This window comes from Schistocerca nitens, chromosome 2 (assembly GCF_023898315.1).
Source record: "Schistocerca nitens isolate TAMUIC-IGC-003100 chromosome 2, iqSchNite1.1, whole genome shotgun sequence".
Taxonomy (NCBI): domain Eukaryota; kingdom Metazoa; phylum Arthropoda; class Insecta; order Orthoptera; family Acrididae; genus Schistocerca; species Schistocerca nitens.
In genome coordinates, this window is record NC_064615.1 from 799264004 (window position 1) to 799277827 (window position 13824).

Genomic DNA, 13824 nt, shown 5'->3' on the forward strand with positions numbered 1-13824 from the left:
TGATAAAGTGACATAGCACGAAGAAATGCACATTTTGATCAAAAGTATACGGACGTCCCAAAAAACCTTTTGTGTTTCATATTAGGTGAATTGTGCTGCCACTTACTGCCAGGTACTCCATATCACCGACTTGACCTCAGTAGTCGTTAGACATCGTGAGAGAGCAGAATGGGGCGCTCCGCGGAACTCACGGACCTCGAACGTGGTCAGGTGACTGGGTGTCATTTGTGCCACGCGTCTTTGCGGGAGGTTTCCACACTCCTAAACATCCCTAGGTCTACTGTTTCAGATGTGATAGTGAAGAGGAAACGTGAAGGGGCACGTACACCACAAAAGTGTCAAGGCTGACCTAGTCTATTGACTGACAGACCGCTGACAGTTGGGAAGGGCCGTAATGTGTAATAGGCAGACATCTACCCAGACCATCACACAGGAATTCCAAAATGCTTCAGTTAGGCGGGAGGTGAGAAAACTTGGATTTCATGGTCAAGCGGCTGCTCATAAGCCACAGATCACGCCGGTAAATGCCAAACGATGCCTCGCTTGGTGTAAGGGGTGTAAACCTTGGATGATTGAGCAATGGAGAAACGTAGTGTGGAGTGACGATGGCAGGGCGTGGGTATGGCTAACGCTCGGCGAACGTCTTCTGCCAGCGTGTGTAGTGCCAACAGTAAAATTCGTAGGCGGTGGTGTTGGTGTTACGGTGTGGTCATGTTTATCATGGAGGGGGCCTGCACCCCTTATTCTTTTGCGTGGTACTATCACAGCACAGCTCTACATTGATGTTTTAAGCACCTTCTTGCTTTCCGATGTTGACGAGCAATTCGTAGATGGTGATGGCATCTTTCAACAAGATCCAACACCTGTTCATAATGCACGGCCTGTGGCGGAGTGGTTACACAACAATAACATCCCTGTAATGGACTGGCCTGCACAGAGTCCTGACCTGAATCCTATAGAACACATTTGGGATGTTTTTGAAGGCCTACTTCGTGCCAGGCCTCCCCGGCCGGCATCGATATCTCTCCTCAGTGCAGCACTCCGTGAAGAATGGGCTGCCATTCCCCAAGAAACCTTCCAGCATCTGACTGAACGTATGCCTGCGAGAGTGGAAGCCGTCACCAAGGCTAAGGGTGGGCCAACACCAAATTGAATTTCAGCATTACCGATGGAGGTCGCCACGAACTTGCACGTCATTTTCAACGAGGTGTCCAGATACTTTTGATCACATAGTGTAAGCTGTAAAGCGTCTCCGCTATCATCTAAGAACATCATGCTGTAATACTGAAGCACATGCAAAATGTTTTTGCTCTCAAAACCCAATCTGAGGTGTAAAATTATTTTGCGGACTTCAATTTATACATAAGTAAGCTATCTAAATTTTACTGACGAGTACATTACTTTTCACATGAGTTAAATGCCCTGATGATGCAGAGAAATAAAGGGGACCAGTGGATAAATGCTCCTATCGGAGCACAGAAAGGTGAATATGCTCCTTTTAAATGACTGACTGAGAAGTGGGTTACCAGCTGCCTCGTTATACCGTCCTCACCATCTTTAAAAATTTCTCCAAAAAGTTTGGCGTGTGTACATACTCGTGTTCTTTTTTATGCTGAGAAGTCAGTGATAGTGGCAGAAAAGGAAAAGTAATAAGTTCTGGAAGACAGTGGTTGTGTTATAGAAAGAGCGAAGGAGACAATGCCATTGTAAGAGTAAGAGAGAGACGCAGCGGAACATAGCTGACAGAACAGGGCTAGAAAAAGAATGAAGGAGTCAGTGCCCGTGGGAGGGAAGATGGGGGGGGGGGGGGCAATAAAGAGAAAGAGAAACTGCAAGTGGTTGTGAGCAGTCACTGACAATAAGAGACAGGGAGTATAACAATGACAACGAGGATGAAAGAGATAGCGACAGTGCGAGGAGACATCAGCTGTAGGAAGGAAGGAATGAGATAATTAGCAGTAAGAGAGAGGTGAAGAGAAACAGCGACAGTGAGAGGAGATTGCAGTAGTAGGACAGAACGAAGGAGATCGTCGCTGTGACACAGGTTCAAACGGTTCAAATGGCTCTGAGCACTATGGGACTCAACATCTTAGGTCATAAGTCCCCTAGAACTTAGAACTACTTAAACCTAACTAACCTAAGGACATCACACACACCCATGCCCGAGGCAGGATTCGAACCTGCGACCGTAGCAGTCCCGCGGTTCCGGGCTGCAGCGCCAGAACCGCTAGACCACCGCGGCCGGCCTGTGACACAGGAAACAGTAACAGAGAGACATAAGTAGATAATTGCAATGCTGAATGGGTAAGTGTGACAGGAACATTGCATCTTTAAGCTTAACAACACAGGCAGGGCAATATCGTATTCATCGTCCGATGACCGGCAGCGACTTTTTGTTAAAATATCCTCTCCTGTAAGGGAATTACAGTCAGTGTATGAGTCCAGGTTGTGGCGCAGGAACGACGACATATGAGAGTTTGCGTCTGGCCGTGAATCGTGCATGGACAGCCAGAGAGGTTAAGGTGACCACTCACGTAATGCAGGAAATCCAGGTTCGAGCACTGGTCCGGCACAAATTTGCATTGTCGTCATTCGCCCAGAGACTTAATGGTTGTTCGTATTCGCAACTGAAAATACGTTTCATGTATTTCATAAATACTGTAGTCCTCGCAGTGCCCGTTCCTTCGGACATGCATTCATGTCCAAAGCCACACTGCAACATTCTTCTTAACAACACAGGAACTGCAATATTGTATGTCATATATCTGTCCCAAACTACAACTTTCGAAGATGATTTTGGAATGTACTAAACTTTTACCGTCAGAGACCGTAAATAATGTCTTTGGAACCAAAAGTCTAGTACGTAGCTTGGAACAAAAGTCAGACTACAAATATATAAGATGCGTTTTAACTGTCCATAGAGATAGCAGTGCTACGCTAAAAACTAGTAAATTCAGTTCGAGAAAAACAAAAATCCTTCACTAACAAAATAGGTTGTAAATGAGGATTAAATTCTAAAAACCAACGTCCACGCCAAATTTTCTGTACTAAAAATAAACGCAGAGTGTAGTTTTGAGACAAAAAAATTAGATTTTTTCAACAGCTAATGGATATTCAGTGAAAGACAAGACAGAATGAGGAAGTGATAAAATAAAATATTTACACTTCCCAGCGAAAGACTGGAGATTTCGATCTCTCAGCAGGATAGGTCCGCTAGGGTCAAATAAATGATCGAGACTGAAAGAAGTCGCTTAGCCCAGACATTCAATCAAGCTCAGCTTCTCCTCATGGAACTACAACTTGCATGCTTGTTAAATTCTTCGTCATATTTTCTCCAACCTGCCCTCTCCATCTCGGTTCTTCAACAGCTGGGCAGATTTAAAGTTTATAAATTTTCTTCCACATCATATGCCAACCACTTCCGTGATCTTCCTATCATATTACCTTCATACATCTTCTAGTCATTCTTCCAGCATTCATCCTAAGGACATGTGAAAGTCAGACAGTTCTTTTGATTTTGTTAGTCTATTAATACTCCAGCCGCTAAAATTATTTCACTACAGGTAGGAAGATGTATTTTCGGCCTGAACGCCATTCTACCAAATATTAGTAAACTTGTTGACATCATCTGTTTTTGATGCAAATTGCTTTGTACGTATAGTACTCTGCAACTTCGATATGTTGCGGAAAACGTCATCTCAATTCAAAATCGACTAAAGCTGCACAAAATAAGTAGTAGTAGCTATTTTCTTACTCATAGTCTTTTGAGTGGTTTGAAGTGCCACGCCATGGACCCCTCTCCTATGCCAAACTTCACATGTCACAGCAGCAATTAAAACGTGCATCTTTATTTATTTGCTGGATGTATTCCAATCCGTGTAGTTGTCTTCAGCTTCTCTTTAGTACCAAGGAAGCTGTTTCCTGAGGTCGTAAGGGATGCCCCTGTCATCCTGCCTCTCTTCTTTGTCACTGTTTTCCGCATATACCATTCCTCGCCGATTCTGCGGAGGACCTCCTCATTTCTTACTTTATCAGTCTACATAATTTTCAACATTCTTCTTTAACATCACATCTCAAATTCTTCGATTCTCTTCTCTCCCGTTTTTCCACAGCACATATATCACTACTATGCCATGCTGTGCTCCAAAAGTACATTCTCAGAAATATCTTCCTCAAATTAAGGTCTAAGTTTGATGTTGTTGTTGTGGTCTTCAGTCCTGAGACTGGTTTGATGCAGCTCTCCATGCTACTCTATCCTGTGCAAGCTTCTTCATCTCCCAGTACCTACTGAAGCCTACATCCTTCTGAATCTGCTTAGTGTATTTATCTCTTGGTCTCCCTCTACGATTTTTACCCTCCACGCTGCCCTCCAATACTAAATTGGTGATACCTCGATGTCTCAGACCATTTTCTATCAACCGATCCCTTCTTCTACTCAAGTTGTGCCACAAGCTCCTCTTCTCCCCAATTCTATTCAATACCTCCTCATTAGTTATGTGATCAACCCATCTAATCTTCAGCATTCTTCTGTAGCACCACATTTCGAAAGCTTCTATTCTCTTCTTGTCTAAGCTATTTATCGTCCGCGTTTCACTTCCATACATGGCTACACTCCACACAAATACTTTCAGAAATGACTTCCTGACGTTTAAATCTATACTCGATGTTCACAAATTTCTCTTCTTCAGAACCGCTTTCCTTGCCATTGCCAGTCTACATTTTATATCCTCTCTACTTCGACCATCATCAGTTATTTTGCTCCCCAAATAGCAAAACTCCTTTACTACTTTAAGTGTCTCATTTCCTTATCTAATTCCCTCAGCACCACCCGCCTTAATTCGACTACATTCCATTGTCCTCGTTTTGCTTTTGTTGATGTTCATCTTATACCCTCCTTTCAAGACACTGTCCATTCCGTTCAACTGCTCTTCCAAGTCCTTTGCTGTCTCTGACAGAATTACAATGTCATCGGCGAACCTCAAAGTTTTTATTTCTTCGTCATGGATTTTAATATCTACTCCGAACTTTTCTTTTGTTTCCTTTATTGCTTGCTCAATATACAGATTGAATAACATCGGGGATAGGCTACAACCCTGTCTCACTCCCTTCCCAACCACTGCTTCCCTTTCATGCCCCTTGACTCATATGACTGCCATCTGCATTCTGTACAAATTGTAAATAGCCTTTCGCTCTCTGTATTTTACCCCTGCCCCTTCAGAATTTGAAAGAGAGTATTCCAATCAACATTGTCAAAAGCTTTCTCTAAGTCTACAAATGCTAGAAACGTAGGTTTGTCTTTCCTTAATCTTTCTTCTAAGATAAGTCGTAAGGTCAGTATTGCCTCACGTTTTCCAACATTTCTACGGAATCCAAACTGATCTTCTCCGAGGTCGGCTTCTATCAATTTTTCCATTCGTCTGTAAAGAATTCGGGTTAGTATTTTGCAGCTGTGACTTATTAAACTGATAGTTCGGTAATTTTCACATCTGTCAACACCTGCTTTCTTTCGGAATTTGATTATTATATTCTTCTTGAAGTCTGAGTGTATTTCGCCTGTATCATACATCTTGCTCACCAGATGGTAGAGTTTTGGCAGGACTGGCGATCCCAAGGTTGTCAGTAGTTCTAAGGGAACGTTGTCTAATTCCGGGGCCTTGTTTCTACTCAGGTCTTTCAGTGCCCTGTCAAACTCTTCACGCAATATCATATCTCCCATTTCATCTTCATCTACATCCTCTTCCATTTCCATAATATTGTCCTCAAGTACATCGTTCTTGTATAAGCCCTCTATATACTCCTTCCACCTTTCTGCTTTCCCTTCCTTGCTTAGAACTGGGTTTCCATCAAAGCTCTTAATATTCATGCAAGTGGTTCTCTTTTCTCCAAAGGTCTCTTTAATTTTCCTGTGGGCAGTATCTATCTTACCCCTAGTGAGATAAGCCTCTACATCCTTACGTTTGTCCTCTAGCCATCCCTGCTTAGCCATTTTGCACTTCCTGTCGATATCATTTTTTAGACGCTTGTATTCTTTTTTGCCTGCTTCATTTACTGCATTTTTATATTTTCTACTTTCATCAATTAAATTCAATATTTCTTCTGTTACCCAAGGGTTTCTACTAGCCCTCGTCTTTTTACCTATTTGATCCTCTGCTGCCTTCACTATTTCATCCCTCAAAGCTACCCATTCTTCTTCTACTGTATTTATTTCCCCCATTCCTGTCAATTGTTCCCTTAAGCTCTCCCTGAAACTCTGTACAATCTCTGATTCTTTCAGTTTATCCAGGTCCCATCTCCTTAAATTCCCACCTTTTTGCAGTTTCTTCAGTTTTAATCTACAGTTCATAACCAATAGATTGTGGTCAGAGTCCACATCTGCCCCTGGAAATGTCTTACAATTTAAAACCTGGTTCCTAAATCTCTGTCTAACGATTATATAATCTATCTGACACCTTTTAGTATCTCCAGGGTTCTTCCATGTATACAACCTTCTTTCATGATTCTTAAACCAAGTGTTAGCTATGATTAAGTTATGCTCTGCGCAAAATTCTACCAGGCGGCTTCCTCTTTCATGTCTTAGCCCCAATCCATATTCACCTACAATGTTTCCTTCTCTCCCTTTTCCTACTGAAGAATTCCAGTCACCCATGACTATTAAATTTTCGTCTCCCTTCACTACCTGAATAATTTCTTTTATCTCATCATACATTTCATCAACTTCTTCGTCATCTGCAGAGCTAGTTGGCATATAAACTTGTACTACTGTAGTAGGCGTGGGCTTCGTGTCTATCTTGGCCGCAATAACGCGTTCACTATGCTGTTTGTAGTAGCTTACCCGTACACCTGTTTTTTTATTCATTATTAAACCTACTCCTGCATTACCCCTATTTGATTTTGTATTTATAACCCTGTATTCACCTGATCATAAGTCTTGTTCCTCCTGCCACCGAACTTCACTAATTCCCACTATATCTAACTTTAACCTATCCATTTCCCTTTTTAAATTTTCTAACCTACCTGACCGATTAAGGGATCTGATATTCCACTCTCCGATCCGTAGAACGCCAGTTTTCTTTCTCCTGATAACAACGTCCTCTTGAGTAGTCCCCGCCCGGAGATCCGAATGGGGGACTATTTTACCTCCGGAATATTTTACCCAAGAGGATGCCATCATCATTATCATACAGTAAAGCTGCATGCCCTCGGGAAAAATTACGGCTGTAGTTTCCCCTTGCTTTCAGCCGTTCGCAGTACCAGAACAGCAAAGCCATTTTGGTTAGTGTTACAAGACCAGATCAGTCAATCATCCAGACGGTTGCCCCTGCAACGACTGAAAAGGCTGCTGCCTCTCTTCAGGAACCACACGTTTGTCTGGCCTCTCAACAGATACCCCTCCGTTGTGGTTGCACCTACGGTACGGCTATCTGTATCGTTGAGGCACGCAAGCCTCCCCACCAACGGCAAGGCTCATGGTTCATGTCTGATATCATGTTTGATATAAGTACATTTTTCTTGGCCAGAAATTCCCTCTTTTCCACCTACTCAGCTTTTTATGTACTCTTTACTCTGTCCATCATGGGTTTTTTGCTGCCTTCCTTAGCTTTGTTTACTTCGTGATACCCAGTCCAGATGTTAAGTTTCTTGTTGGTCTCATTTCTGCTACTTCCCATTACTTCAGTCTTTCGTCGATTTACTCTAAATCTGTATTCTGTGCTCGTTAGATTACTGATTCCATTTCCCTTTCACTGAGAATAGCAGCATCATCAGCGAATCTTGTCACTGATATACTCTAACTCTGAACTCTTATTCCACTCTTGAGCTTTTCTTTTATTTCCATCATTACTTCTTCGATGTACAGATTTGAACAGTAGGCGAGAGAGTCCATTTCTGTCTTACACCCTTTTTCACGGGAGCGTTTCCATTTTGTTCTTCCAGTCTTACTGTCCCCTTTTGGTTCTTATAGACATTGTATTGTGCCCGTCTTTCCTACACCTTGCCCTTATTTTCCTCAGAGTTTCGAACATCCTGTACCATTATACATTGCCGAACGCTTTGTCCAGGTCGAAAGATCCTATGTATGTGTCTTAATATTTTTGAGTCTTGCTTCCATAATCACCCGAAACCTCAGAACTATCTCTCTGGTGCCTTTAAATTAGCTAAAACCAGAATGATCATCATCTAACAGATGTTCAATTTTCTTTTCCATTCTTGAGCCTATTATTCTTGGATGCATGCTCTGTTAAGCCGATTGTGCGATAATTCTCGTATTTTTCGCCTCTTAGTGTTTTAGAAATTTTGTAGATGATGTTTTTGGGAAAGTCTCATGGTATATTTGCAGTCTCACACATTCTACATACCATGGTAGACAGTCTTACTTTCCCCACATACCCCAATGACTTCAGAAATTCCGATGGAATGTTATCTGTCCCTTCTCCCTTATTTGATCTTAAGTCATCCAAATGTCTTTCTGATTCTGATATAGGATCCTCTATCTCTTCGCTATTGACTCCTTTTCCTTCCTATATCGCGTCATCAGGCAAGTCCTCCCCCTACAGAGTCCTTCAGTGTATTCTTTAGCCGGCCGCGGTGGTCTCGCGGTTCTAGGCGCGCAGTCCGGAACCGTGCGACTGCTACGGTCGCAGGTTCGAATCCTGCCTCGGGCATGGATGTGTGTGATGTCCTTAGGTTAGTTAGGTTTAAGTAGTTCTAAGTTCTAGGGGACTGATAACCACAGCAGTTGAGTCCCATAGTTCTCAGAGCCATTTGAACCATTTTGTATTCTTTACATCAGTCCGCTCTTTCCTCTGCATTTAATAGCGGAATTCCCATTGCACTCTTAATGTTACCGCATTATGCATTTAATGGCAGAATTCCCATTGCACTCTTAATGTTACCGCCAATGCTTTTAATTTAACCGAAGTTTGTTTTGCTTTTTTTGTGTGCTGGGTCAGTCTTTCAGACAATAATTTCTTTTTCGATTTCTTTACATTTTTCATGCAGCCATTACTCCTTAGCTTCCCTGCACTTCCTGTTTATTTCATTGCTACGTGATTTGAATTTTTGTATTCCTGGATTTCCCAGGACATTTTTGTACTTCGTTCTTTCAAATGGTTCAAATGGCTCTGAGCACTATGGGACTTAACATCTATGGTCATCAGTCCCCTAGAACTTAGAACTACTTAAACCTAACTAGCCTAAGGACAGCACACAACACCCAGCCATCACGAGGCAGAGAAAATCCCTGACCTCGCCGGGAATCGAACCCGGGCGTGGGAAGCGAGAACGCTACCGCACGACCACGAGATGCGGGCTTCGTTCTTTCGTCGTTCAACTAAGTATATGTTTTGTTACCCATGGTTTGTTCGTTCCTACAATACTTGCACCAAGTTTTTTTTTCAAATTTTGTGATCCCCTTTTTAGAAACGTCATTCCTTTTCAACTGAACTGTCTATTGAGTTATTTCTTATCGCAGTAGCTACAGCCCCAGATAGCTTTATGAGTATCTCTTCATTCCTTAATAATTCTGTACATCATTTCGTTGCAGGTTGATTCTTCCTGTCTCTTAAGCTTCAGCCTATTCTTCATCAGTACTAAATTCTGATCTGAGTCTGTCTCTGCTTCTAGGTACGCCTTACAATCCATTATCTGATTTCGGGATCTCTACCTGACCAAGTATTCCTCCTCCTCTCGTGATTCTTCAGCAGAGTATCTGCTATTACTAGCTGAAATTTGTTGCAGTACTCAGTTAGTCGTTCTCCTCTCCCATTCCTAGTACCAAGGTCATATTCTCCTGTAACCCTTTCTTCTATTTCCGCTACAACCGCATTCCATTTCCCTGTGACTATTACCCGACCGGGGTGGCCGAGCGGTTGTAGGCGCTACAGTCTGGAACCGCGCGACCGCTACGGTCGCAGGTTCGAATCCTGCCTCGGGCATGGATGTGTGTGATGTCCTTAGGTTAGTTAGGTTTAAGTAGTTCTAAGTTATAGGGGACAGATGACCTCAGAAGTTAAGTCCCATAGTGCTCAGAGCCATTTGAACCATTTTTGAACCCTGTGACTATTAGATTTTCACCCATTCAGTATCCTCGTATACTTTTTGTGTCTCTTCATCTTCTGCTTGCGACGTCGGCAAGTATACTTGTTTTCGGTGTTGGTTTGCTGTCAGCTCTGATGAGAACAACCCTATCACGTAATTTTTCACAGTAGCTCACACTCTGCCCCACGTTCCTACTCCCTCTACGCCATTTTCTGCTGCCGTAGATATTACCCTATATTCGTCTGACCATAAATCCTTCTCTTCTTCCCATTTCATTTCACTGAGTCCCATTGTATCTTGAATGAGCCTTAGAATTTCCCTTTTCATATTTACCAGCTTCGATAGCAGCTATCGTGTTAGCTACCTTGGAGAACGTTATCCCTTCGTTGATTATTCGATCTTTTTCTCACGGTCACCTGCCACTTCACAGTCCCCACCAGAATGTGAGACTAGCACCGAATCTTTTGCAAATGGAGAGATCATCATGACGCTTTTTCAAATAACAGGTCACATGACCTGAGGACATACATAATGAATCTTTAATGCATTGCCTTCTGCATTCTCATGTCGCTGATCATTGCTGATTCTTCCAACTTGCAAGGGCAGTTTTCCATCCGAAGTTCAATGGTGTGCCCTGAACACCTGTTCCCTCCTCCACCAATTTATCAATGTTGTTGGCAGAACGAGGTGACTTCTTACGCCACAAATCTTCGGCAGTCACTGCCTATGATATTACGTCATCGAACGAGTATTGGGTCCAACGCTCAACTTTAGCGGTACCAGAAAGACATAATATTGAAATTTTTTTCAAATGAACAAATGGTTGGAGACCGTGACTGCTACGTAAAATAAATTGTTGATGGTGTACAGCAACCAGCCACAAATTGGTTTAACGTTACTTTATTGAAAGAGTGCCATTTCCGATTTCGAATTTTTCACAATTCATCATGAGCCGATTCTTCGTGCTTTCATCAAAACAAATGTTACATTGTTTTCCTATGAACTGCCCTACGGTAAACAATAATTGTATGTTACTGTTTATCATAGAGAAATTCACAGAAAACCAGTATATCTTCTGATTTGCTGAAAACACGAAAAACCTTCTGATAATGAATTGTGGAAAGTTCGGAACCAGTAACGGTACTTTTCAATAAATTAACTTAAAGTCAATTTGTGGCTGGTTGCTGTACACAGAGAATATTTTCTGATAGCGCGGAAGGTGGGTGCTACAACCAGATCCAATTCGAAAGAAATGAGAATAAATAATCACGACGTAATTGTTGTCCTACGAACTTTCGTGTTGAAACAGTTTCATCAATGCATATGAGGAAGGAAAATGGAGATATAACCCCCATGAGAATCATATGAAACCGTTACTCGACCAACAGGAGTGTAAGTTTTACGGCTGCTAATAAGAACTGCGCATATGATTCCGAAGAGTGAAATCTGGTGATAGAATGCTTGGGGTGTGGGTGGGGGTTGGGGGGGGGGGGTGGGCGGACAAAAAAGAAAAACGCACAACACAAAAAAATTGAAGCTTTCGTTCGAAGAAATTAACAAATTTTACAGCACGCTTTTTCTGCAATCACTTGAAAGCAATAGAACGTAAAACCAGTCCAAGTTTCAAATATTTTAATATTCTTTCGAAGACTAGCTTCGGGCTGACACCCATTCTCATATCAACATAACAAAGTCGAAAATAACATTTCCGAAGATGTCAAAAAAATTGTATATTGTACATTGACAGTGCATACAGATAAGAGTGAAAATTTATTAGCACGAGTTTGTCGCTTACGTATTGTTATATTATTATCTCGTGCGATTAATGAAACTTGGACTAGAGCCGAGCGAATTCCAGCTTCAGTAATTTTTTCAACAGCATTTTGGCAACTAGTGGATATTAAGGTGCAAATGCTAATAAAGGGATCCAGCTTGCAAATTGCATAATTCTGCCCTTCTAACAGTTATAGATTTTATGGGCAGCTTCCGCAAACAAGTACACAGTGAATTCATTTTCCTGAAACTTAATTAGGTTCTTTGAAGCAGTTACATGAAAGTGTAGTGTAGTGTGAATTCCACGGAATGTATGACGAACAAACTACTTTAAGGAGTTGGAACAGCTCTTGTTGCTTGTAGAGTATACAGGATTAAACTTTGATTTAATGACTAGAGGTCCCACAAGGTTTTACGTATATGTTTTTCGAAGATGCATTCTCGCACACACCTATAGAAATTATTCATGGTAAGTCTCATTTATTTAGGGAATATTGTGGAAATATTGTGCTTCTACTGACAAATTCTCGGTAAATTTATAGCCGATCCGGGAGCTTAAAAAATAGGGGTAATGCCTTCATCAGTTTTCCTAAATACAAGTATCACACACACGTGACTAACGTTCCGCATTACAGGTACGTGGATCGGAATATCTGATGACCGTGTGCCTAGATCACACGTGTCTGTTTCTCAGTGTTTGTCTCCTCCGTGTTGCAACCACCAACTGCAATTCTGTAATAGTTTACTTAAATAGCTGCAGATTGGGGGAGCATGCACGTAATGAGGACCACAAATGTATGATAAAGTATATTCTAGCAGTAAAACACATTTATATTAGCTACCCTTTCCATACACTTAGTAATACAATAATTGTAAGTTGTAATTAGCACTTCAGCAACAGTCTCAATATGTTTACAGGTTCTTGACAAACATTTTAGACGTAAAAATAACATTGTGACACCAACTGCGTATCAGTAGTGCCAATAAACTATTCACATGCGTTTTGTGCTGTTATACAAAAATTTAGACGATACTAACTTCATGCTTTCCAACAAGTGTGGTAGAAACTTTTACATATACATAGCCTTACCGTTAATAAATTCACTACAGCCCCATTTATAGGAGACATTAGATGTCGTATAGCTAATTTGTTTAAAAAATATTACATCACTGTATTCTTTACCACTAATTTCTCTCTTTATACATAATGAGAAGCCCCCAATTGATAAATTTCTCAGATCTGGGGCGTATAAAATAAATGTAATATGTGTCAGAGTTTTTATGTAAGACAGACAGCGAAGGCATTTAAGAAGCGTTCTTGTCAGCATTCGCTCAACAAGATTGGTAAAAATTCATATAAGGTAATTTTTACAGAACGTTTTAAAATTTTATTCCCATGAATATATCGTTACTGGAGCCCCAATTTTTATGTCTGTATGTTGTTAATATTCCACTGATTCGCGAGTCTCTCCGAAAGTGTACTAAAAATAGGCTTCACAAGTAATAAATAACTGTAGAGTCGAAATACAAAATGTTGTAAGAACTAAACTTCACATTTTTCAGCAAAATAAGAAAAGCAGCGTATATATAACTTACTTGTATAAAAAAAATTGAGAAGGTATTCTGAACCGCAGAATTATGCCACTCACCTCATTCCTGCAAAAATAATGAGACAAAATAGAAAAACGAATAATTTATTAAGAAAGTTCTAAGTGACATGCCAGGTAACTGGCTGGCTCTAAGTGACAATGAGAAAGTGTAAGTTGAAAGTGCCATGAATACTGAGGCACTACGTTTTATTTGTGATAATATAAGTATAGAAATACAGTCTTTTCCATGTGGCTCCTCACAAGTAACGGAAATGTACTTATAACCAAACTGTACAGCTGAAAACATTATGCCGGCCGAAGTGGCCGTGCGGTTAAAGGCGCTGCAGTCTGGAACCGCAAGACCGCTACGGTCGCAGGTTCGAATCCTGCCTCGGGCATGGATGTTTGTGACGTCCTTAGGTTAGTT

The 13824-nt window shown here is 41.3% G+C and overlaps 1 protein-coding gene across 1 annotated transcript in view; it reads left to right on the forward strand.

Moving 5' to 3' along the window:
- The window catches only part of LOC126235341 (insulin-like growth factor-binding protein complex acid labile subunit), a 60142-nt gene that overhangs the window by 9553 nt on the left and 36765 nt on the right, over positions 1-13824 (forward strand). The window lies entirely within an intron of this gene.